Below are 26549 nucleotides of genomic sequence, written 5' to 3' on the forward strand. Positions count from 1 at the left end.
AGCTTGTAGCCTTTATCCAGAGAATCATTAATCACATCCACTGGGAGTCTGAAATAAGTGCCTGCTTATGGGAGGATGTGACCCTGCAGGTCACTTTTTATCCATATCAGTGGCACAATAGTTTGGAGATATTGGAAATCATAGTTTTAATACCTTGCTGCTTTACTGCCTTCTGTAAAGGGGAAAAAAGTGTGATCTAGACAGGAGAGAACCTGTGACAGCAGCACATTTAACTCCTAGTTGGAGGGTTTTTCAAAACATTGGTTCATTGGTATGTTTGCGAGTGCATGCATTCTAAATGAGAAGCATACTTTCTATGTAGCATTATCGGTAGTACTGTTATTGGTTTAATCAAAGCAGTATCTCGCCAACCTTCTTCCTCTTCTGTTTCTACCTCAATAGGACTGATTCTGAGGCAGACGCAAAGAGGATGTATTTGTGGGTAGTAGAAGAAGCCTGATTTACTAACTTGTGAGTTTGCCGTAGTACTAATGTGAGGATCTGTGCAGCTCCTAGCGGGAATCCGCTCTGCCCACTGTTTTTTAGTCCACAGCCACAATAGTCATCATTCATATCTTGCCAAGTACAAAAGATCCGTCAGACTCAGGCCTCCCTTCTCCACACGTGCGATACGAATAGCATGGACAGCCAGCTCCAAAACGTCGTTTTCACAGCAAGACTGATCCAGCCAAGTTCTCTCTAGCTCCGAATAGGACCGGGATGGACAAAATTGCATACATTTGCACCTGTGCATGCGCTGTATGTCCGTGTGCAGAGATTTGTCCATCTTAGAAGCGGCCCCAATGTGTTTAAAAGGCATGGCCTCTTGCCCCAACAGCTACAATAGGGATCGTGATGCCCAACTCATTTGTATACTGGTAGGGGGAGACGATCCTTTTTTTTTCCCTCTTATATTAGTTCATATTTTAACACTTTATCATAAATAGATAGAAATCCTTTTTGACATGTCCACTTTAAAAAACAAAAATACTACAGATGGGTCTGTTAAGAGAAAATATTTTTTAATGACATCTGTCCACAAAAATAAACTCCTATCTTTTTGAGGAAATACAAATTGAGATGACATCTTGTAGGGATATTTCCTTGTAAGGCCTCATTGCTTCAGACATGACAAAAGACAATGGGAAATTGCAGGGCCTACAGGTTTACATTAAACTGCAACGTGATAGGTTACTGTTGCCTTTAAGATTGCCATTTAAAGGTCCTTGGGATAATGTCAGTGTATCTCAGAATATTGAGGTCCTGCAACTGAAAATGAACTGGCAGGTTCTTCCTTACTTTCCTTGGTGCTGTTTAATTATTGCCAATGCTGCTTTTTATTGCTGTTGTATATGATTTTGACCATCTAGAGCTTGGCAAATATTCACATTTGAAATTGTACATAAATACAGAGGGAATGAAAGTTTCAGTTTTCAAGTTTGCTATACTCCAAGGGGTAGCGGGGAGTAAGTTCCATGTCTCCAGCCACCTTACTACAGCCAGCTGCCTTCTTCACACTGGATTTGCCCTCAGTCCCTTAATGCAATGTGAAGTTTATCAATGGCATTCTAGGCTGAATTGTGCTCCTGCATTAACCACCATCTCTGGAACCCAGGCTGTTAATGAGAGCTGGCGGGTCCAGTAATGAAGGCAGGAATCCTTCTGTTATTGTACAGATCTCAGGGTCAGAAACTATGTTCATACAGTATATGAACGTCTCTTACAATACAGTCCTTAGCCAGCTTCTGCCCCTATAATTTCATATGATCTTGAGTCAAGTACACCTATTTGGTATATTTTTTCACTGTTATTGATAAAAGTAGAGAAATTTCAGTTAATAATTTTGAAATGCATTTGTCTAAGTATCTATGTAAACATGCGGGAGATTGAGAAAATAGTTTTGAAATTTTTGTTTTCTTTAATAACAGTTGGAGATGTATCATGCAATGGAAAGAGTGGGGCAGTGGAGAACTTATCCATATCAGCCAATTAGCTTCTTTCTATCACTTTATAAAATGTATTTGCTAAATGCTGTCTCAAAGCTGATTGGTTGCTATAGGTAACTTCACTGGTTCACTTCTCCACTCTCTTCACTCCTTCATACATCACCCTTTTATTCCATTAAATTATAACCGTAATCTATATTAATATGTTGCCCAAATAAACCACTGTGTCTTAATCAAAAACTACTTTGGTAGAATAAAAAACTAAATAGGTTATACCCTTACAGACTCCTCACATATGTGTGTGCGTTTTTTATTGTTTCACTCTTATGTAAAATATATTTTTGTTTTTTGAACTGTATTTGTTTTTTTCAATAAAAATATGTTATATAAAAAAAAAAAAAAAAAAAGGGTAATTCCCTTTGAAAAATATACAATACAAAACTAAAAGAGGGTCTGTTTTTTGTATGGGTTATGGCCATTAGGAGCGTACACCTGTGGCAACAGCTCCTTCCTGCACTATTGTCAGGTTTTTGTTTGTTATTGCAGGTAACACTTTGCCTGCTAATATGTTATTACAACTAGGTGTGTATTTCTTTGATTAAATATATTCTTTGAGGGGAATTCAATTGTTTTGCATTTCCGCAGCTCCCATCTAAAGCGACAGGAGGATTCAGTTGTCTGTGCCGATGGGCGCGAGTGCCACGGCCACCCATTATTATGCTAGCATCCTCTTGAGTTGGCAAGCAGAAATCTGCAAAAAGTCTGGCTTTTGGGCACCCAAACGCAGCGTGCCAAGTACTTAGCACAGACTTAGCCGCTTTACGCATCTGTACTTGGTGAATTTGGGCATGAAATTCGCAATAAGTAGTTATTGACTGTCGCCCGCCTTCACAAACAAATATCGCCCTGTCACTTAGATTGGGAACGAGAAAAGATGATTACTGAGATTAAGTATAATATCCAGCCCCTCTAAGGTCTAGAGGGCCACCCATGTGTCCCCCGAAGCCTATAAGGTTTACGATCACTGGGATTAAGTATGTCTGTGTCCTGCTCACAAATAAAGCCGCCAGTTTGTGATCTGTATCAGTATTTTCAGTGTTTCTGCATCAGATGTCCTTGTTAGTGGATGCACAGGCTGCAGTTTCATGAATTAGTCCACTTTGTATAAAATGACAGCCTCCGCTGTGTGCAGGTGGTAAATAAACCTTACACAAAATTATCACTGAAAACAAAGCCACCTCCAGACATTTTAGCTCCAGCAAACTGAATATCCATGGTACAAAGCTTGACTGGATATAATCTACAGACGTTTACATGTTTCTTCAACATGTTCCCTGTACAGCACTACATATGAAGTTTGGTGCCATTTAAATAAAACAATAATAATACTTAAATAAAAAAATAGATTTTATACTAAAGATTCTGACTCCAGGTATAAAGGGGGCATTCTCTTATAAGTTGGCCCCAAGTGTTAAGGGAACAAGAATGAAGGCACAGAATAGGTATTATATGTAATTGACTCAGTTTAAATTTTCACTGGTGACGATCAAATGTGACATCTGCAGAGTTTCAGGAGCAAACATAAGATTCTAGAGGGGAGTTTTCAAATTATATTTGTTAATTATACTGACACCAATTAAAGCACAGACTCTGTTATCCGGCGACCAATGCTGGTCTGGTATATACAAATAAGAAAAGAAATAGAGCACAGTAAAGTAGTGTATGCATGTTACATCTCGATAATCTGAGCATAATATAATCCTGCTTACTTTATTAGAAATTAAGTAATCATCTTCTCTGGTTCATCAGTTGTCATAAAAATGTGCTGAACCCCATTGCCTTCAATATAGGAGAAACCCCAACTTTGATTAAATTCCATTTATTTGCAACTCTCCAATCCAATGCATTAACTGGGCCACCTGCAAAGGCCAACCTGAAGGAGGAGCTGCTGCCATCGGGCATGCCCCTTCATCCCAGTTATGTACTATTACTATTATAGCTGTGGTATAAACTGCAATGCTTACCTAAGTCGTCATATTGAATACATTCTGCAACTAAAGCACTGATTCAATTATCTGATAACATATTGTGGCTATTATATTGGATGCGAATGTGTTGAAAGCTAAGTTTTGTCATGTTCCCAGTTATAAAAATACTTTACCTAGATCATATTTGAATTCCTATTACCTTCTTGCTCTGTACAACTTCCTCATTGTGTTTTTTAGTTCTCATCTTTGCATTGTAATGAAATAATCAATGTTGTATCCATTACCTTTCTTACGATAACCTTCCACCCAGTAATTACCCCAGAGGTTTGAGTGGTTTTAACGTTTCTACCTGCGCTGAGCGCTCTGCAAATGATATTGATTTGCCCTTTGTCACTGTGCAAAGCTAACACGTTAGAGATCGTGTTGTAGGAGGAGAGAGATTATGCAGCTGCCTGGGGCAGCACAAGGCCAATCGCTTCTTCCCAGATATACATGAAATATTAATCCATTGTTTCTACACAACATTTAAATGATCTCACCTTGTTTGACCACTCTATTACAATGAATGCTTTGCAGCTGGCAATAGGGATACAAGATACAACCTAGGTACAGTATACTAGATGAGCTTTCTAATACACTACCCGAATGATATAACAGAAAAGGAAAATACTATTCTATTGTGATATATAATTGATGTTCAATACAGTCACAAAATGTAGTTTACCCTTTTCCAAAGTTTTCATGTTTAATCCCCTATCTATACTGCTCTAAAATACAGACAATGAATTTAAAAACCTTTTGAAATAGTTTGACCCCCTCAAACTTCCTTTTTCCAATGTAAATAGCTGTCTTGGATTCTTGAAAACATCATTACAATAACCTTCTTTTCATTAGATCTAGTTCTGCAGACAGCAATGTAGTTTATTACTACCCCTGTCCTACTTAGTGTATGAGTCCTGACCACAGGTAGTGTCACAAACAGCCCTCTTTCAGTTTTTAATGTTACATAATAACTGTTCCATGATTTGATTAAAATAACCCTTCCTTCCTTGGTTCTTACAATGTTTCCATGCTTGGTACAACACCAAGATGTCAAATAAAAATGTGATAAAAATAAATAAATTTTTTCACTACGGATTTAATATATTTCCTCACAGGATTAAACTTTGCGTCTGTTTTATTACTGTTAATTATGTAAAATTTCCAATTGAATATACTGTATATTAGTTAATTAAATGTAACTTTTCTTCAAATTTATTTTCATATATTGGTAGCTTTACATCTAATGCTGGCCATACACGCTACAATTATCGGGGCGATCCGCCTGATATCGACGGATCGCCGCGATAATTGTAGCGTGTGTGCGGGCGACCGAGAGTTAAATATTGCTTGGTCGGGCATGCAGGATTGTCCAGCATGCCCGTCCGATGCGATATTTACCCGGTAAACTGTCGGCCGCATTGGGCAGTGTATGCCCAGTGCGACCGACAGACAGACATTTCCTGTGTTCCTTCCTACGGAAGGAACAGGGAAATGTCTGCTCCCCCGGGGGCGGAGCGCGGATGTCGGGCTATACTCTGTGAGATTTCTCTCACAGTGTATGCCGGCGACATCTGCGGCTGGCATGCTGCCATATAAAATGTCTGTCGGTCTGACAGACATTTTATCTGGCTGTGTATGCTCAGCATAATAGTTAAATATAGTATACAGTGATCATGCTGAGCAAAAAATGTATGTCCCTGGGACCCTTCACTTTAAGTCCTACCTGACCGTGTCTTGGTCCCATCGGATGGAAGGTTTTCTGTGATAATCTAATCTAATTAATTAAAGAGAAACCGTTTTGTAAAGCATTATTTTAATTTATTACAGTAAGTACATAAATGTTGATCCAAGCAACATAAAATCTTATGTGCACATTTTTCCATAATGGTGGTAAGCAACATTATAATACGGCCACTTAGTTATAAATTAAAACTTTAATTCTGTTTAAAACATGTGAACATACTGTTTTTACACCGAACTACCACATTGTGTTCCAACCCTTGAAGTTTTTCAAACCATTTACACATAAATAACATGTCTTTATTATTGTTCAGGTCCATTGAAAATGCCTACCAGCAACCAGGCTAACCACTTTTCCCATCCTGTGGGATTTTCAGTTTTTTTTGCCTGGCATGAAAACATTTATGTACAGTTACAGTAAAATATGTAAACAAAGCTAAAATAAAAAGTAGACCGTACCTAAGCCGTCACCATGTCCGCATTTGTCTCGCTTTAATTTTAGGCAGCAACTTCTAGTGTAGTTTATGAATCTGCGAAGGTGGCCCCATCAATGATCTCAGCATCAAATCTTTTAAGTTATCAGCCAGTCTATTGCGTGAAGCATATTTTGTACATGTTATACATGATAAGCTACGTTCTGCATCAGCTGAGCCACAGCAATATTGGCTAGCATTACAAAGTTGGGGAATTCCAAAGCTTCGGCATAGAGGAAGGAGCCTGGTAGTGGTTAGCTGCTGGGTTGCTGGTAGGCAGGGTGAATGCAGCTGAGTCTCTGTGTTTTAGAAAAACTTCAAGGCTTGCATCTCACAAGACCCCTCAAATTCAGACCTGACCCCAACACCATGAGAATGACCGCAACAGTAATGTAATCACTTTATTTTTACAGATCGCAGAGATGGGCACCTATGTCCCCCTGTCCAGCATGTGTATTCTAATACATGCCGGCAGAACATAAAATAACTGGCCCATCAGTGTCACGTGACACTGATACATAATGATATAAATTATATTGTGACTGGCAGATAAAAAAGGGGGCTGCGAGACCTACAGGAAGTGTTTTTGTTCCCTCTTTTCTGAGTGGACACTCAGTCTAAAAGGCCTTTTTAGGTGGGGTGGGGTGGGGTGATGTAAGTAAACTGTATTAATTGAGAGACCGGGTGGGTGGGGTGGAGTCGTGTATATTTATTTTTAGTTTTCATACTGTGGGACACGACGATCTACACCCTACAAATAATCTCAGCCCCCACACACAGAGTTATGTCCTTACTTGAAGCAGCTAATGCTGCCAGCGGATCTATCGATGCCTCTCTAGTCACGGTGGCCTGCTGATCGGGGTGCTCCCTTGGACACTGATGTCTCTCTGCTGACTGGCCTGCTGATCGGGATCCCCCCACACTTGACTGGCCTGTTTGGGATGCCCCACAGTGGACGCTGTCATAGCCTTTTCTCCGTGGCATGACTATCCTGCTGTTCACTGATCGGGATGGCCGCTGACACCTCTCCACGCTATGGCCTGCTGATGGGGTTTCCTGGATACACGGAAACCTCTCTCTGCTGCACACCATGGCCTGCTGATTGGGATCTGTGATCACCTTGATGCTGACTCTGGCTGGCACAGTGGGATCTGTGATCCCCTAGACGCTGACTCTGGCTGGCAGAGTTCCTATAGCTGGTCGGAGTACAGATGCTGAAGGGTGCAGTGCTGACTCCTCCACTTTTTATACTCTGCAGATCTGACGTGTGTTGCAGAGCCATTGGACTCGAGGACTTCTTATTGGCCGCTTGTCATGGAGCCTAATGCTGTTGGCCACCACACATCACTCCAGAGTGTTTGTAATCCTATTGGCCGGGCTGCAGAATATCACCATATTGACTGGGCTGCTGCGCATCACCAGCCGCTAGAGTAGTTTCTATCGGTCGGACACATTAGAGCGCCCACAGGGACCCGCTCACTTCTATAAGTGGGCCCTAGAATGCACAGTAACAAGTAAGTGCGATCATTGGCATATTAGAAATGCTTATATACACCTCTCTGGTGACTTTACACATACATAGACATACAGCGCCGCCGAATCCAGGTCCCTCTTGCCTGGTCCGGCGATGCTGGGGTCCGGGCTGGCGTCGGACAGCGGGCGGGAGATCCCTCTCCTCCTCTGGTGGCTGTGTGCAGGCGGCAGCGGCGTCCATAGGAGCGTGTGCTGCTCTGCATAGGATTTAAAGGGACATGTACATAAGTTAGTGTACACCACAGAAGGCGCCAAAATCAAGCCCTGCCTATTTAAGGAAGTCTAGGAGAGCATTCCTGTGCCAGAGTATAGGTTCCATTACCATCCTCCAGCGTTCCTGTGCATATCCTGACTATTGGTTCTGACCTTGGCTTGTTCGTGACTCCGATTCTGCGTTGATATCTGGTTCTGACCTCGGCTATTCCCTGTGACCCGTTTAGGTCTGCTCCCTGATACCATCTCGTCTGTTTGATTCTGACCCGGCTAGTCGACTACGCTAACGTCTCCTGCAATTCAACCAAGTTCGCGAGCTCCTGTATAGGGAAACCTAACCTGAGGGCCGCGACCTGTGTGTCGGACACAGCCAAGTCCATACCTTCTTGCGAGGGTCCCTGGTGAAAACCGCCGGCACATTAGATTCCACGCCTCAGGAATAGGTCTAGCCAATTCCCTGAATATGGGTAGCATCCATAATCTATCTGAGAGTTTGTGACAGAATACTTTGGCGCACAAACATGGATGCTGCTGGTAACCCATCGCCCCGAGACTTGCTCGAGAATCTACTTGCTAGAGTCAAGAAATAAGAACAAGATCAAGCTCAGATCATGCAGTGTCTGCAGACTTTAATGCAAGTCGGTACCGCTCATCCTGCACCGGTACAATCAGCCCCACCTCCAACAATGATTGTACAAGCGGCCAGTGCTTCTACACCATTCCACATTCCGAATCCCGCGAACTTTGATGGGAACTCAAGACTGTCAAGGTTTCTTGAACCAGTACTCAATTCAATTTGGGTTTCAATCAGCAAATTTTCCATCAGGACGAAAGTGGCTTATGTGATCTCGCTGCTGTCCAGTCAGGCTCTGGCTTGGGCTTCTCCATTATAGGAGAGAAATGATCCTCTGGTTAACAATAGTGCAGCGTTCCTGAAGGTTTTCTGAAGGGTCTTTGACAAGCCCGGTCAAGTATCATCTGCGGGATCGGCTATTCTACAGCTGAGACAAGGCAATTAATCTGCAGGACAGTATGCGGTGCAGTTCCGAACCCTTACTTCAGAATTGAGATGGAACAACGAAGCCTTAGTTGCCGCATTTATGCAGGGTCTGTCCGATCAGATTAAAGATGTTCTCGCATCCAGGGAGCTGCCAACGTCTTTGGATGACCTAATCTCCCGGTGTATCCAGGTGGATCTTCGCCATAGGGAGAGAGCAAGTGAAAAGGAACGGTCTCGTCGGTTTACCTTTAAGCTCGCCCCACATTCACGGCACCAGTGGAACCTCCAGAAGAGCCCATGCAGGTTGGAAAATCTCACCTGCCTGTTGCAGAGAGAGAAAGGAGATTTAAAAATCGACTTTGTTTATATTGTGGGGAACCAGGTCATCTTCTCTCCGGCTGTCCAAAACGTCCGGGAAACTGGAAGGCCTAACTGATCGAGGGGTGGTCAGATTAGGTACATTTCAACACACCCCAAACAATCGTGTAGTTTCCCAGTTCTCTATTGATGTGACCCTGGTCGTGGGAAAATTCTCTGAAGTCATTAGGGCTTTTCTGGACACAGGTGCCGATGGCAACTTAATTACGGCAAAGAAAATTCAAGAGGAAGAAATTCCGATTATGCCACTTCAAACACCTCTCAGTATCATCGGGGTGGATGGGAATAAACTTCCTACAGCGACCATCCACTCTCGGACAACAGAGATTATCATGCAAGTAAAGGCTCTCCATCGAGAATCTATAGCATTCTACATACTTCCATCGGCCGAGAGTCCTGTCATCCTGGGTCTTCCTTGACTTCGCAAGCATTCTCCTGTGCTAGATTGGGAGGAACCTAAAATTCTGTCATGGGTCCTCGATGCCATGGCTCCTGTTTGTCATTTGTCAAACCTCCCCAGCAAGCCATTCAGAGTTAAGTCATCTCCCCGGAAGTTCAGCTTCCAGCTTCATACTGGTCCTGCCAAGATGTCTTTAGTAAGAAAGCTGCAGAGACACTTCCTGCTCATAGAGACTGGGATTGCGCTATTGGCCTATTACCTGGGAAAGAGCCACCTCGTGGGAGAACTTTCACTTCCCGAGTCCCAATCAGTGTCTGAGTATATTCAGGAGAATCTGGAACGCGGGTTCATCAGGGAGTCCAAATTACACACGGGTGCCAGTCTTTTCTTTGTCAAAAAGGACGGAGGTCTGAGACCATGCATTGATTACTGGGGCCTGGATGCTATTACCATCAAAGACCGGTTTCCATTACCTCTGGTATCTGAACTTTTCAACCAAATTAAGGGAGCCAAGATTTTTACCAAGCTAGATCTTCATGGGGCCTATAATCTGATCAGGATTCGGGCTGGAGATGAGTGGAAGACAGCCTTCAATACTTGTGATGATCACTTTGAGTACCTAGTCACGCCTTTTGGGTTAAGCAACGCTCCAGTTGTCTTCTAAAAATATATGAATCACATCTTCAGGGATTTGCTCTATAAATACGTTGTATTATATCTAGATGACATCCTAATATTCTCAGAAGATGTGACAAGTCATCGCCTGCATGTATGTGAAGTGCTGACACGACTTCGGGCCAACCAGCTGTTTTGCAAACATGAAAAATGTTCCTTTGAGCAAAAAGAGCTAACTCCAGTGGGCCCATTCTTCATGTTTTTCAGGTCATGCGGGAGTGGGGAGAACTTTAAAACTGATCCTCAGGAGCTATTGGTGGCCAACGGTGCGTCGTAATGTCAAAGATGTTGTGGCAGCTTCTACCATCTGTGCTCAGCATAAGATTCCTGCTGGGTCTTTATGTCCGCTTTCACTACCTAATCGTCCTTGGTCCCATATATCCATGGACTTTATAACTGATCTACCCTCCTACCAGGGGTTCAATACAATCTGGGTAGTGGTGGACAGGTTCTCCAAGGTCGCTCACTTTGTCCCATTGAAAGGTTTACCATCGGCTCCGAAGTTGGCTGAGGCATTTATAAGAGAAATCTTCAAGCTACATGGGTTTGCCAAAGACATTATTTCCGACCGTGGGGTACAGTTTACTTCCAGGTTCTGGAGGGCATTATGTAAATGCTTTAATATCAATTTAAGTTTTTCATCTGCGTACCATCCTCAAACGGAGCGTGCAAATCAAGATTTAGAGAAGTTCATTCAGATATATGTCTCAGCTAATCAAGATGATTGGATTTCCTTATTGCCATGGGCGGAATTTGCTCACAATAATTTGCACCATGAGTCATCGAGGTACTCTCCATTTATCATTCAGTATGGGTTACATCCCGTGATACCAGAAGTACCAGCTCTTCAGTCAGTATCTCTTCCAGCGAGTTGGTTCTTCAGGATTTGGAGGGAGGTGAAAAATAATTTGTGTAAAGCCTCTTCCAGGTATAAGCGGGTGGCGGACAGGAAAAGGAGGGGTCCTGTGCTGAACCCCGGTGATATGGGCAGCACAGACGGTGTAATGGTTAGCATTACTGCCTCATAGCACTGAGGTCATGGGTTCGATTCCCACCACGGCCCTACCTGTGTGGAGTTTGTATGTTCTCCCTGTGCCTGCGTGGGTTTTCTCCGGGTACTCCGGTTTCCTCCCACACTCCAAAAATATACTGGTAGGTTAATTGGCCCCCAACAAATATTAACCCTAGTGTGTATGTGTGTGAGCATGTGATGTGAAACATAGATTGGAAGCTCCACTGGGGCAGGGACTGATGTGAATGGCCAAATATTCTCTGTAAAGCGCTGCGGAATATGTGTGCGCTATATAAATAACTGGTAATAATAATAATAATAATAAGGTCTGGTTATCCACTAAGCACTTGCGATTAAAAGTTCCTACCATGAAGTTTGCTTCCAGATTCATTGACCCCTTCCATATTCTTCAGGTCATCAATCCGGTGGCTGTTCGCTTAAAACTTCCTGGTACTCTTAGGGTTCCCAATGTATTCCATATCTCTCTTCTGAAACCATTGTTGCTTAATTGATATTCGACACAATGCAACCCTCCCACTGCAATTCCAGTGGACCACCAAGAGGAGTATGAAGTTAAACAGATTTTAGATTCCAGAATGTCTCGAGGTTCAGTTACATTTCTGGTGGATTGGAAGAGGTACGGGCTGGAGGGACATTGTTGGGTTAAGGTCTCGGATATTCATGCACCTCAACTCCTTCATAGGTTCCATTAGAAATTTCCTGACAGGCCATTTGTGGAGTGTTAGGTGCTCACCCCTAGAAGGGGGGTAATGTCACAGCGCTGCCGAATCCAGGTTCCTCTTACTTGGTCCGGCGACGCTGGGGTCCGGGCTGGCGTGGGACAGTGGGCGGGAGATCCCCGGGGCCCGCTGTCAGCTGTTCTCCCTCTCCTCCTCCGGCGGCTGTGTGCAGGCGTCCGCGGCGTCCATAGGAGCGTGCCGCTCTGCATAGAATTTAAAGGGACATGCACACAAGTTAGTGTAAACCACAGAAGGCGTCAAAATCAAGCCCTGCCTATTTAAGGAAGTCTAGGAGAGCATTCCTGTGCCAGAGTATAGGCTCCATTACCATCCTCCAGCGTTCCTGTGCATATCCTGACTATTGGTTCTGACCTTGGCTTGTGCGTGACTCCGATTCTGCCTGACCTCTAGTTCTGCGTTGATATCTGGTTCTGACCTCGGCTATTCCCTGTGACCTGTTTACGTCTGTTCCCTGGTACCATCTCGTCTGATTCTGACACGGCTAGTTGACTACGCTAACATCTCCTGCATTCCAACCAAGTTCGCAACCGAACCTGAGGACCGCGACCTGTGTGTTGGATGCGGCCAAGTCCATACCTTCTTGCGAGGGTCCCTGGTGAAAACCGCCGGCACATTAGACTCCGTGCCTCAGGAATAGGTCTAGCCAATTCCCTGAATACGGGTAGCGTCCACAATCTATCTAAGAGTTTGTGACACATACACACGTTCATATACACTAAAATCATGTCATGGGATAGATACTTAGTATCATGTAGGACCCCCTCTAGCTCGGCGAAGTGCAGCAATGTGATGCGGCATTGATTCCACAAGTGATTGGAAGACCTCTGGAGAGATATTGACCCATGCTGTCTGGAAAGCTTCCCACAGCTCCCTGATATTTGTAGGTGCAGGATCTTGGGTGCAAATAGACCTCTCCACCACATCCCATAAATGCTCAATTGGGTTCATGTCGGGGGAACTTTGTGGTCACACCATTCGTCGGAACTCTCCTTAATGCTCATTGAACCAATTCTAGACAGCTTGGGACCGATGACATGGTGCATTATACTACTGGAATATTTCATCGTTGTTGGGGTACATAAAGTCCATGAAGGGCTGCAAATAGTCATCAAGCAATGCAACATAGAGGTTACCAGTCAATGGCATGTTCAGGCAGACCAGCGGACCCAACTCATGGCAGGTGAACACTCCCCACACCATTATGGAACTACTGCCAGCCTGTATGGTGCCTTGTTGACAACTGGGCTCCATGGCCTCATGGACTCTGCACCACATCCTAACCATATCTTCAGCCCAAAATAACTGGAACCATGACTAATTGGACGAGCCCAGGTCAGGCATGGTGTCAAGTGTCAAGGTGTTAACAGGCACTCTGGTGGGTCTTCGGCTCTCACTTCCCATGGAAGTTAAAGAACACTGCACTAACCTGCTGGATATGCACCTGGTACCTCCTGCATTAAATGTTGGATATGATTGAGCCAGTGGCACTTGTCTGTTACCACGGATAATTCTGGCCAGACGCCACTGGTCATGATCATTAAGCACCTGTAGTTGGCCAATGCGCTGTCCACAGTGGGCGGTAATGTCTTCCATGAGGTATTCCCGGTACACACGTGACACCGTAGATCGAGGAATATTCAATGTCCGCACAACTTCGGAAATGGAATGTCCCAACCATCGGATACCCACTATAATGCTGTGTTCAAACTCTGATCATTTCGCCTTGACATGAGCAGCCTAGCCGGTGTTCAAACTGACTCAAGAGATGTTAGATTACAACTGATGCAAGTCTGGGCACTTCCAAGACGTGTCAGTATGGTAAGGTAACCCACCAGTACCTTTACATACTGCTATATCATGACTTTTGGGACTTCAGGACATCCGTGCAGACTTTACTGGATAATTCTACCAACACCAGAAGTTTACTTACCTTAATGTACAGAATATGGTGCAGATACTGGCGCTTCACATTACGAACATGCAATCACATAACTTCAAACTTATAACTTCAAACTTAGGCGGTGAAGTGGAGCCGGTTGTAGTGAAGAAGAGCTCAACCCTAAAGTTTGAGATATCGGATGCCGGGTCTAAAAGGTTCCGGAGCCTTGGGAGCTTATATGCACCTGACATACTACTTTCCATTAAAAGTCTACAATCTGCACTTTATATTTTAAGAAATTGTGTGATGCATCTTTTGGGCAAAATAAATTCTGTGTAAATTATACTTCACAATGTTAGGGATTTTTTTTCTCTTTTATGTTGAGGTTACATCGTCCGGAAGGATGTATGGAGTAATCAGCGCGCAAACATATTCAAAGGGGAGTACCATTCCTTTTATAAGTTTGAAGTTATGTGATTGCATGTTATTAATGTGAAGTGCACCATATTCTAAACATTTTGTTTTTGTGGGTAGAACTAAGGTGGTGGATTAGGCTGCTGACCATTAGTTTATTGAGCTCCATGTTGTGTTTCCACACATTGTATATATTTACTTACTTTGAGCCTGGTGTTCAGGCTTTTCTTGATGTACAGCGGTAATGATCAATATGTGTTCTGTTATTTTTTTTTTCCCCAGGCAGTCAGCATGTTTTTGCAAACAAATCAGCAGGATCAAGGACACTCCAGCAATATCTGCCCCACTCTCCTCACTAATTTCAACTACTTTTTTTTTTTTTTTTTTTTTTTAAACAGTCACTGTTCCCAGAGGGGACACTGCTTGCAGACAGAAGTGGAGCTTAGGAACCTGCTTGTATTGTCAGTAGTCTACCAGAACTGTAGAAAAAGGAGATTATGACCATGTGGCAGCTTTGCACAACTGCTTCATTGTGGGTATGTGCTGTGCCACCCAAGAGACACTCGCCAATCTGGTATAATAGGCCACCATGCAATCAGAAATCCGGTCTGCTTCTGAAACATATGCTTGTTTAATCGTGTTTGTGACAGTTTGGTCACTGGCCAACCTTGCTTATATGCATAATGAAGTATCAAGAGGTTGACTCTCTTAAGCAAAGGAGTAGATCTGTAAACATAAATCTTAGAGCACGAACAACATGAAGGAAACAAAGAGAATCACCAGTGCTGAGGAAAAACTTTGGCCCAGAGCAGGGATAGCAGTATCTTGGTTCAAATGAAACCTACAAGCAATTTTCACTTAGAATGAAGGTCTGCTATGAAATACCAAAATCTGGGACCTACAAGATAGAGCCACTTAATCAGAGACCAACCGGGAAATAAATATGGTCTCCTTTCAGGCATGCTGGTGTTGTGGCGTATGAGTGAGACTTGTCCTACAGTTTTAATGTACTGTATGTGGGGTGACGAGCCCCACTCATCCTCCGCAGTTAATACTAATTGGCAGAGTTTCCCAAACTCCGCCATTACAAAAATTTTGCACTTAAAATCACACTAGTAATAGAAACGGAGCCTGCAGTGGTAGATAATAAAGGGGAAAACTGCAACCCCACAAAGAACATAAACAAAAGCAATACCGAACTGGTATAAAAATTTAATTAGATAATAAATTTAATAACTAACAAATACATACTTGCAGAATAAAACCAATGACATTACATAAAAAAATAATGAATATAAACTTAAAAATTATAAGCAATAAAACATAAACACATAGACCAAAAAATTGCAAGCAAATATAAATAAATATAGGAATGAAGATTGGAGAAATTAATAAATGATAATTTTTTAGGATTTAAATATTCTCAAACCAAGTGCTGTGTCCCAGATAAATTTGATAGTCTATAGACTTAGCATAATAAAGTGTCACAGTTGTAAATAATTGCCACAGGCTATGGATGATACCTGTAAATCAGCAACAATGTGTCCACTGTTTCTAAATATCTGTATCCGTGTTAGTGTCCAAGAACAGCGTATAGCGGGGAGAGTTTAACCTTTTATAGCCACAAGCCACTGGTTCTCACTACGGCTGTGTAACTCCCAGCCGCCTTCCACAGAGCTTGGTCAGTTTAATATATTCCATTGTAATAGGCGACCTGCGTGGAGGTCACAGACTACTGGATACAATGCGGCTCAATGGCTCCCTGTCCGGCTCCACAAATTAAAATAAAGGCACAAGTGGCACGGAGCTTGTAAAGTGGTGCTGGGGATCTTCTTACCATGTGAACAAGTGGTAAGCGCTGCCGGAACTTAGAACAAATCCCGACACAGGAGAGCAGGACGACTAGCACTAGACGGAGGAAGCACCTCAATTGACATCTGGTAATATCAGCACATTAACAGCATAGGGCAGCAACGTGTTTCGTCACCTATCCTGGGACTTTTTCATGTTTCAAGGATATCCATGTCACGACCAGAGGTGTTGTACCTGGCGGTTCGCGGTCTCTGTCTGTGCGGGTGCTTTGGCGCCGTCCTAACGGTGGGGGTGCTGGTGTCTGGAGGTGCGCGTGGTTGTTCCAAGGGTGCATGCTATCTGGAGACTGGCAGCGCTGGGGACTGCTGGGCGCCGCCATCTTGGTTTTGGGCATGTGACCTGAATAGTCCAATCAGGTTGGAGCTTCTGGCATGTGACTGTCAACAGCCTATCATGCACTTTCCCATGGTACTTAAGTGTTCAGCACACCCTCTAGTTGTCACTGCAACGTGTACACAGCGCAAGCTGTGTGAGATTTCTCTATGCTCCTTAGCTCAGTGTGATTATTGCAGTCCCAGCAGTGCTCTGTTTCCTGCTCTGTCTCCACCACAGGCTGACCCCGGATACCCGCATCTATCCTGCTACACCCCATTACTCATCCCACAGTTTGTGATCCCTTCAGCTCTCCGGACTCAGAGCCCACTCCAGTACTTCAGACCTCTGTTCCTTAGTCACATCTCCATTGGACTTTGTTTTCCCTGCCAGTCACTTGTAATTCAGTCACACATCACTTGGATTTGTTTATTTTCTGCCAGTTTATATATTTATCACAATTTCATGAATCATAATACTCCTATTAAACCTGCTGCATTTCAATACTGCAAACCCGTTCCAGTTTTCTCTCCTGCATCCATCCCGGGTTCAAAAAATAATCCAAACCTGACAGTTTGCACTGGCCAAATGGATTTGCTACAGGGTATTGCCAGTTGCCTGGAGGCCTCGCAGCAGCAACTGGCACAATTCCTCCAGTAGATGTCTCGCAGAAAAGACGCCTTACAGGCTTCCCTCATCACAGTTAATATTCCAGCGAACACCAATCAACCCACACCGACAGTCTCTGTTCCCAGTGCCTCAACTCATCTGTACTTGCCTACGCCCAGTAAATTTGATGGCAACCCAAAGATGTGTTGTGGTTTTCTTAACCAGTGCGATGTTCACTTTACCCTTCAACCCTCCAACTTCCCTACTTCTAAGACCAAAGTGGCTTATATTGTGTCTCTGCTGTCCGGACCCGCATTGGACTGGGTTTCCCCATTATGGGAAAGATCAGATAATTATTCGCACTTTCAAGCATCATTCGGGAGAATCTTTGACAAACCCGGAAGGATGACTGCTGCATCCTCCAAAATGATGCGCCTCAGACAAGGGGTTCATCCTGTCAGTCAGTATGTTATCCAGTTTCAAACGTTAGCATCAGAATTGAAATGGAATGAGGAGGCATTAACATCGGCCTTCTGGATTGACCTTTATGAACGGCTAAAGGATGACCTAGCCACTCGGGACCTTCCCACTAAACTCGATGACCTCATCTCCTTTGTGTAATAAGGTGGATTTACGGTTTCGGGAATGACAAGCAGAGAAAAGTAGAAGTGATCATTCCAGGTTGCATCCTGCCATTTCTCCCATCACCTCTGTCCTAGGATCCACAGGTGATGAACCTATGCAGCTTAACCAGGCTCGCCTCACTAATGTAGAACGGCAGAAGCGATTCCGGGAAAACCTCTGCATGTATTGTGGGGAGTACAGCCATCTTGTAGCTTCCTGCTCCCGCCGTTCGGGGAAACTCCCGCTCCTAACCAGCCCTGGGGACACTCGGTTAGGAGTAGTGACTCTGTCCTCAAAGTATGCTGAGTCTGTTTTCCACATAACCCTGGATATAAAACAAGGTTCTGTGTTCGTTTCCTCAGTCCTAAATTCTGGGGCAGCAGAAAATGTTATGACTCTCGGATTTGTCAAACTCCCAAGTATCCTAGTAGTATTAACCTCGATCACGTTATCACCCTATCTGCAGTCGATGGCAGCCCTACTGCCAATGGCATAGTTTCCAAACGGACTCATCCTATGCTGGTTCATATATGAGCCCTTCATTCAGAACTCATCAGTTTAATAAATATTCCCAAGGCATCTTACGATGTGATTCTAGGATACCCCTGGCTATGCAGACACAATCCCAAAATCGATTGGAACTCCATGCAAGTCCATTTCTGGGGCGATTCTTGTTGAGAGTCTTGTTTTCCACACATCAAGCCTGTAAGGAATATTCAGACATCAGAAAATCTACAACTTCTCCTGTTCACCTTTCCCTTGATTTTACATCTCTCTAATGTCTCCCCTGTGTTTGGTCACCTCTTCCTTATGTCAGAGATTGCTGAGAAAGGAACACAATGCTGCAGTATTCCATTTATAGCAGCATGCTTACTTCTTTTACTTTTGGTTCCAAGTAGACTACAAATGAGTACTTCTCAGACTTTAATCTCTTTATCCATGTGTTATCTCAATAACATTACTCTAGTATATCCAAATCACTTTTCCATTTTTATTTTGTTGATTTCAGTCTAGATCCATCATGTGCCTTTTCTTCCTGTAGATCCCCTCACCCACAAACTAGCTTTGCTTCATTGCAGATATTTAAAAGGTTTCTCAGCCATTTATTATAGGTTAGAAGCAGAAAAAAACATGTGTTATAGATTCTATTGGGTGCACTGAGCATATATATTCCTCATTTTACATTGACAGGGAAATTTCTCCTAATTACTACCTTGCCTGTCTACTAAATGTTAGTGTAAATTGCTTAATTAGCTTAAATATATGTAGTATGTTTCTTAAGAGATCTCCGATCTCTGACAGCAGGAGATCATCACTGTTCTTACAGGACAGTAAGTGGTGGAGATGGTGAATAAATTAATCCAGTTACTATTCCTTTGGGGCTGGTGAAACTGGCAAATTATAATTGGCTCAGAATGTATCTCTAATTGGTGCACATGGTCCCTTCCCTTGGTCAAGGAGGGGGGCCCGACACTGGACACCCTGCACAAAGACACTTTGCCTGCAGTGGGTTCTCCCTACCTTTTGTCAGTGGCACCATCTTTCTCCTGATTTGTTCAGAAAGATGATATCCGCATTGGAGATAGTAAAGACTTTGGCACAGTGCAAGAGACTTTTCTATCATTTTCGCTTGCACTGTTTTCTGAACATATCACACATAAGATTACACCTTAAGCAAAGGTGTTCACTGCACTGCACACAGGGCCCCCCAGGTATTCATGATTTATAATAGAACTTGTTTTAAATACTGTGCTTTTTTTTATATATAGGTACGGAAAAAGGCAGGTATGGAAAAAATGCTGCTAAGTAAGAATGCTTTCAAAAATAGAAGTGTTAATAGTTTATTTTTATCAATTAACAAAATGCAAAGTGAATGAACATAAGAAAAATCTAAATTAAATCAATATTTGGTGTGACCACCCTTTGCGTTCAAAACAGCATCAATTCTTCTGGGTACACTTGCACACAGTTTTTGAAAGAACTCGGCAGGGAGGTTGTTCCAAACATCTTGGAGAACTAACCACAGATCTTCTCTGGATGTAGGCTTGCTCAAATCTTTCTGTCTCTTCATGTAATCCCAGACAGACTCTATGATGAAATAGGGCTTTGTGTGTTGGCCATATCATCACTTCCAGGACTCCTTGTTCTTTTTTAGGCTGAAGATAATTCTTAATGACATTGGCTGTATGTTTGGAGTCGCTGTCCTGCTGCAGAATAAATGTGGAGACAATCTGACACCTCCCTGATGGTATTGTGTGATGGATAATTACCTGCGTGTATTTCTCAGCATTGAGGACACCATTAATCCTGACCAAATCCCCAACTCCATTTGCTGAATTGCAGCCACAAACTTGCAAGGAACCTCCACCATGCTTCACTGTTGCCTGCAGACACTCATTATTTTACAGCTCTCCAGCCCTTCAGCGAACAAACTGCCTTCTGTTATAGCCAAATATTTACAATTTTAACTCCTCAGTACAGAGCACCTGCTGCCATGTTTCTGCACCCCAGTTCCTATGTTATCATGCATAGTTGAGTCACTTGGCCTTGTTTCCACATCGAAGATATGGCTTTTTGGCTGCAATTCTTCCATGAAGACCACTTCTGGCCAGACTTCTCCAAACAGTAGATGTGGTGTACCTGGGTCCACTGGTTTCTGCCAGTTGTGAGCTGATGGCATTGCTGGATATCTTCCGATGTCAAAGGGAAGTAAGCATGATGTGTCTTTGATCTGATGCAGAACTGCCGACCACTTCGTCTACGGTCCTCAAAGTTGCCCGTTTCTTTGTGCTTCTTCAAAAGGGCTTGAACAGGACATCTTGAAATCTTTGCCTGGGAGAGACCTTGCTGATGCAGTATAACTACCTTGTGTCTTGTTGCTGTGCTAAATCTTGCCATGTGACATGAAACACTCTTCCACATCCTCACCTTTGTAGTTTGGCTGTTCCTCATCCAGTTTTATGCCTCCTACACAGCTGTTTCTGTTTCAGTGAATGACTGTGTTTCAACCTACATATGAAAATGATGATCATTATCACCTGTTTGGTATGATTGGTTAATTATACACCTGACTATAATCCTGCAAAATCCCTGACTTTGTGCAAGTGTACCTAGAAGAATTGATGCTTATAAATTTATTGGCTTAACCAGATAATATATATGGGAGTGCGTGTAGAAGTGGATAAATGGAAGATCTGTGTATGATACATTATCTGTACTGAGCTGTGCAGAATAATATGGCTGTGCATTTTCCCCCATATGTAAAATGTTGATGTATGCACATAAAGAAAGAAATCTATAGATCAGAGATGCACAACCATTTTTAATCCGATGTCTGCATAGGGAAATAGTACTTACATGAACATTTGAAGAGCCTGCAATAAGACTTGTTTAAACCTCTGATATGCCATACTTGTCAACATCGCTAAACAGTCTCCAAGGGGACAGAGGTGTGTGCACCACTGCGCCACCAGAGTGGGTGTGGTTCCGTTATATAAGGAGAGAGCCATGCCACACCCATATAACGCTTTTTGTAAATGCCCCAGAGGAGTATTTCTACCCTGGGTCTTCTCGTGTTTGTGCTGCTTACTGCAGTCTGCCTGATGTGCGCCACTCCTATATATGGATGGTTAGTGGCCTCTGGGAGCCTGCTTAGCCCCTCCTCCTCTCTAGCGTACTGTAACCCGCCTGGATCCTGTGGTTCAGGATGGAATATATTGTGATGCATTACATGTGAAAGCATACAATTTAAACTACTGTACACTATAAAATCATTACATTTTAATGGTACCAAATTTATTTTTTAGCAAAATATTTTGTTTACAACTGTTAACATTTTAATAGCATTGTAGTTTAGTAATATTTAGGGAAATAGAAACACAATTGTACCCTAAAATATAATGTATCATGAACATCATAATTGGATAATTAAAACTGTCACCTAAGCCAAGCCGTAGTCATGAAATTGTATGTTGTTCTGTAAGGCATTTACAGAGTCTGGTGTAATCACCTGGCATACAAGCAGTTAACTTCTGCTGTCATTATGGTGAAGTGCATGTCACTTTTAAAAAGGCAAGAAAGGGCCCTAATGATTAGTTGCAGTCCTCAGTGCTGCTGGCATGTCACTGTAGTATGTCACACAATATATAGGTGATGCTCTTCACCTCTCAGTAATAATAGCACAGACAGGATTTGCTGTTGGAGGGTCAGCACCTGCTAACATTGCCACGCATCAGTGCAATAAACGCTGGGAAACACGGCAGCTTTTACCAGCACAAGTCCTAGCAATTCAGTGCTGTCAGGTTTTAAAAACACAATGTAGCACAATAAGCACCTGGATTTGGAACAAGCTGATTTGCACACACAAATGAAGCTTACAATGTGGCAAAGTATATAAAAAATAGTGAAATATACACAGTGTATGACTGTGTTTTAGTAATAATGTCTTGGTGCAGACAGATAATCCAAAAAAACAAACTGGGTAACGGGAACAGCCTTTATGATTGAAGGTTGGTGTATTAGTCCTTTAGCAGAGGAGATCGGTATAGGGCAGGGAAATAGACAGTACATAGGGGCTCTGCCAAAGTGTGAAGGGTGTGTGTTCTAGTGCATTATGGTGAAGGCATTTGTTTTACGTTTAATAAATTATGAATCGTAAATCGTGTGTATGTGTATCTACCGATAATAGCTAGCAGGATGCATTGCCAGTTTTTTACCATTTTAAAAATAGACCGTTAAAATTTCTTTATAACGGACAATAATATGTTTTAGTTACAATCATGCATTGAAATTTTAAGTTGTTAGAAAAGTTGCATAGATTCTATTTAATTATGTATTTCTTACCTTACCTGTGTCATATTGATGTCTCACTTCATATTTCCACAGTATATAGCTCCTTAGCATTGGATGTGTGCAAAGGAAATCCGCAATCTGTGACAATTCCTCAGAAATCTACCCTATTATTATAAAAGCTAGACCAACCATATACAGATATGAAAACAAAGGAATAGGAGGGTCCTGCTCATGGGAGAGATTACAATCTAGTTGAAATGTTCTATAACTAAAGCTGGGTACACGCTTATCCGACTTAGCGGCCAACCAGCCATCACGCCGGCCGATTCGTTGATTTGTTAATCTGTAGACACTTACCAATCGGCAACTCGATATGTCAGGCTAGACATTACAACTGGGCGGGTATTTTAATTTGCAGTATCGGCGGAACCTGCAGCCAGTGTACAGGCAGTCGGTGAGCCGCCCATTCACACATGCAGCTGTGCTGCAGGACTGACCTGATATGTGTTTGGATAACGTTCACAGACACATTGGGTGTACAAACCTGCCGATGCTCTGCCAATATATCGTTCTAATGATATATCTACTAGTGTGTACCTAGCTTAACACACATCAGTGATAATACTCGTGCACATAAATATATGATGGCATAGGTCAATTGAATTACACAGTGTGTCATACACAATCTTGCACTCAAGATTATGTATACATGCTGTAAGATTTAGGACAACTAATTTTGCAAACACTTCTAAATGAAGCAAGATCTACATTGACATGCAGTATCTCGAAATCCAGTTGTGCAGTACATAGCTAATCTTTGCATAACCCCAAATACTATTCACAAATGAAAGTATTGCATAGGAGCGTGTTTGACAAAGGCTGTGTGCAGGTGAAGAGCTGTCAAGGTTAAGCTGATATACAAATGTGTCCACATAGCCCTGTCCTGTAATAGTGCCAAATACCCCCGATTAGTGCACCAAGGACTTTACTACTTAGCCGCAGCTAAAACACTAATCCTAGTACAGTATTTGTGAACCAAGACACAAAATTGAGGAAAGGGATAGGTTTATGAAGTCACATCTATCGGAACATGTTTTCTTGTCCAATCTTTGGGGGCAGTGCAGTTGATGGCGATGTGCCTTTGGAGCAGCTTGGGAACGCTGGTAACTGTAGTACATTGCAAACACGGTATGGCTCATTTTACCATGCAACTCCAAAGGGTGTGCAATAAAATGAGTGATGTCTCTCTCCCATTATTATGCGTGATGGGCGCAGTCACCTCACATCAAGGATAATTGAATTGCCCCTTACACATCTGCTTTCAGCATGTGGTATAGCAGATGATTATATAATTATTTACTGTAATCTAGGAAGGTGTGGCCTATTGTTTCCAGGTCACAACCAAACAAAATGTTTTTTTTTTTTTTTTAATTATGCCACTTAGATGTCATCTAAATCTTATTTTATTTCCAGCATGATTACATACATTTGTTGAGGTTATCTATAATCGTTTTACAGCAAGTTTTTACAAAACTTGAAAACCGCTAAGGCCTGTGGTGTTTGGCCACCTCATAATCAGTCATTTGAAATGAAGAGGTCTGGATAAAAAGTTCTTACAAACATTCTTAAACATTGAAACAACTCCCCCCCCCCCCCCCCTCCCCCAGTGTATTACAATAGACAATTTAGCCCCACAGAGTGAATTAACATTTCTTATTGACCCCCAAAATGTCGATTGATTAAACTTCCTGGATCATCATAGCTGGTTATGTCCTCCACTAATTATAGCTACAAATACTATTTCTTACAAGAGAAGCATCCAGTCCATTTTTACATTTTGTTAGTGATTTTGCCATCACCAGCTAATGTGATAAAATAATTCTAAATCTTTACCCCTCACAATAAAGAACCTTTCCTGTGTTGAAAATGATGCATTCATCAGATACATTTACACCACATTTCTTAAACCTATGTTTTAATCATGAAAGACAAATTCTCTATTATGTTAACAAAAAGAAAACTCTCAAAAACAGCAGGTATAACTGTCCTTTTGTACGAAAGAAAAAAAAAACTTGCTTATTTATGCAACTTTTCACAACTACGTTAGCATGCTCTTACTATACTCTGTCTACGTTTGGTGACCCCTTTGCTGTTTTCCTCTGCAGTTGTAAGCAGGCAAAGATGTCGGGCCTGTGTACTTCTGCATATGTGTGTGACTTATTTTCAGGGCATGTGCAGAACCAGGCTGGAATCAAACCCCACTGGGTTTTAATAAGTGATTAAATGCATGAGATGTAGGTTACAAGCCAACTGTCATTCAAGGTTATGGGCCTGAGTTGCGCACAAGTCTGTTTTGCAGAAGGATTTTGCTAGTTTTCGTACTGTGCATGCTCTGTAGCTAGTTAAATGTAACTTTGAGCATCTGCGGGCAATATGTGTGTATCTCCACTTGGGACACAGTGAGTGTAACCAGTGGCGTAACTAGGGCAGGGCCGCCGGGGCTCTTGCCGTGGGACCGGCGGCGCGCGGGGGGGGAGACTGACACCGGCGGACCACGGTACAGGTCCGTCCTAATTAGCCAGTGTAGTGCAGACCGCAGTGAGGCCCTGATTGAGCCAGACGCTCTGACAGAGCGCTTGCTCTGAATCAGGGCCGGCCCTCTTACTTTTTTGAGCGGCCTCCTGGCCGCTTGCATAGCTGTGGGCAACCACCCACAGCTATAGCGAGCGGCCAAAATGAGGGTCGCGATGGTCAAGACCATCGCGACCATCGGGCTTGCGACGAGACCCTTGCGGTAGGGTCTCGCTGCCGCAAGCCCTGGAGTGCTTTTGGCTATATCAGAGCCAAAAGCACTCCCACTGACATAACTAGTGATGTCAGTGGGGCGGGCCCCAGACGGTAGGCGTTCCCCCAAAGGGGGCGTGCTGTCAGTCACCAGCACGCCCCCTTTGGTGCTAGACCCATAACGACGGCTTGGCCATCGTTATTCGGGTCTCGCGCATGCGCACGACGGAGCTGTTTTGTGTGTGTATGTCTGTGTGATCACTACTGGGGGCCTGCATAAGGGAGACCACTACTGGGGGGCACTGTTTAAGGGGCACTAATGGGGGCCTGCATAAGGGGGATCACTACTGGGGGCACTGGGCACTAATGCAGGCCTGCATAAGGGGGACCACTACTGGGGATGCACTAATGGGGGCCTGCATAAGGGGGACCACTACTGGGGGGCACTGTGTAATGGGCACTAATGGGGGCCTGCATAAGGGGGACCACTTCTGGGGAGGCACTACTGCGGTCCTGCATAAGGGGGACCAATACTGGGGTACTGTATAAGGGGCACTACTTGGGGCCAGCATAAGGGGGACCACTACTGGGGGCATTTGCATATTGGGGGTACTGTATAAGGGGCACTACTGCGGGCCTGCATAAAGGGGACCACCACTGGGGGCACTGCATTAAGGTGCATATGGAATGGAAAGGAATGTGCCGAGAAAGGGATGTGTCATGTTTACACGCCCCATTTTTCAGTGGCCACGCTCCTTGTGGCATGTATCCACGCCCATTTTTTGTCGCGCGTGTCTTGGGCGTGTGCACATGGGGGGGGCTCTTTTTTTCATCTTGCCCTGGGCTCCAAATACCCTAGTTACGCCACTGAGTGTAACTGGACAGCAACTGTGTAATCGTATGAAGGCTAAGTATTCCCAGGGCTTCAAAGTGCACACAGAGGGCCTGAATCAGAGCCAGATGCTCTGACAGAGCGCTCGCTCTGAATCAGGGCCGGCCTTCTGCTTTGGATATTGTGGTGTATAAAAAATCAATATCTTAAAGATCCTGTGATGATTCTATGATGATCCTCTGATGATAGGATCCTATGAATAAGCAGTTGT

At 43.4% G+C, this 26549-nt stretch overlaps 1 protein-coding gene across 2 annotated transcripts in view; it reads left to right on the plus strand.

Annotated features, from left to right (window-relative positions):
• The window catches only part of ABCB7 (ATP binding cassette subfamily B member 7), a 153591-nt gene that overhangs the window by 60645 nt on the left and 66397 nt on the right, over positions 1-26549 (plus strand). The window contains exon 2 of one of the 2 annotated variants that reach the window (XM_088445563.1): positions 403-471. The exons of the other annotated variant lie outside the window; for it this stretch is intronic. The gene's annotated coding sequence lies outside the window, so the exon portion shown is untranslated. The remainder of the gene's footprint in view (positions 1-402; positions 472-26549) is intronic. 2 annotated transcript variants of the gene reach the window in all.

Source organism: Taudactylus pleione, unplaced genomic scaffold (genome assembly GCF_031769625.1).
Source record: "Taudactylus pleione unplaced genomic scaffold, aTauple2 ptg000381l, whole genome shotgun sequence".
NCBI classification, from domain to species: domain Eukaryota; kingdom Metazoa; phylum Chordata; class Amphibia; order Anura; family Myobatrachidae; genus Taudactylus; species Taudactylus pleione.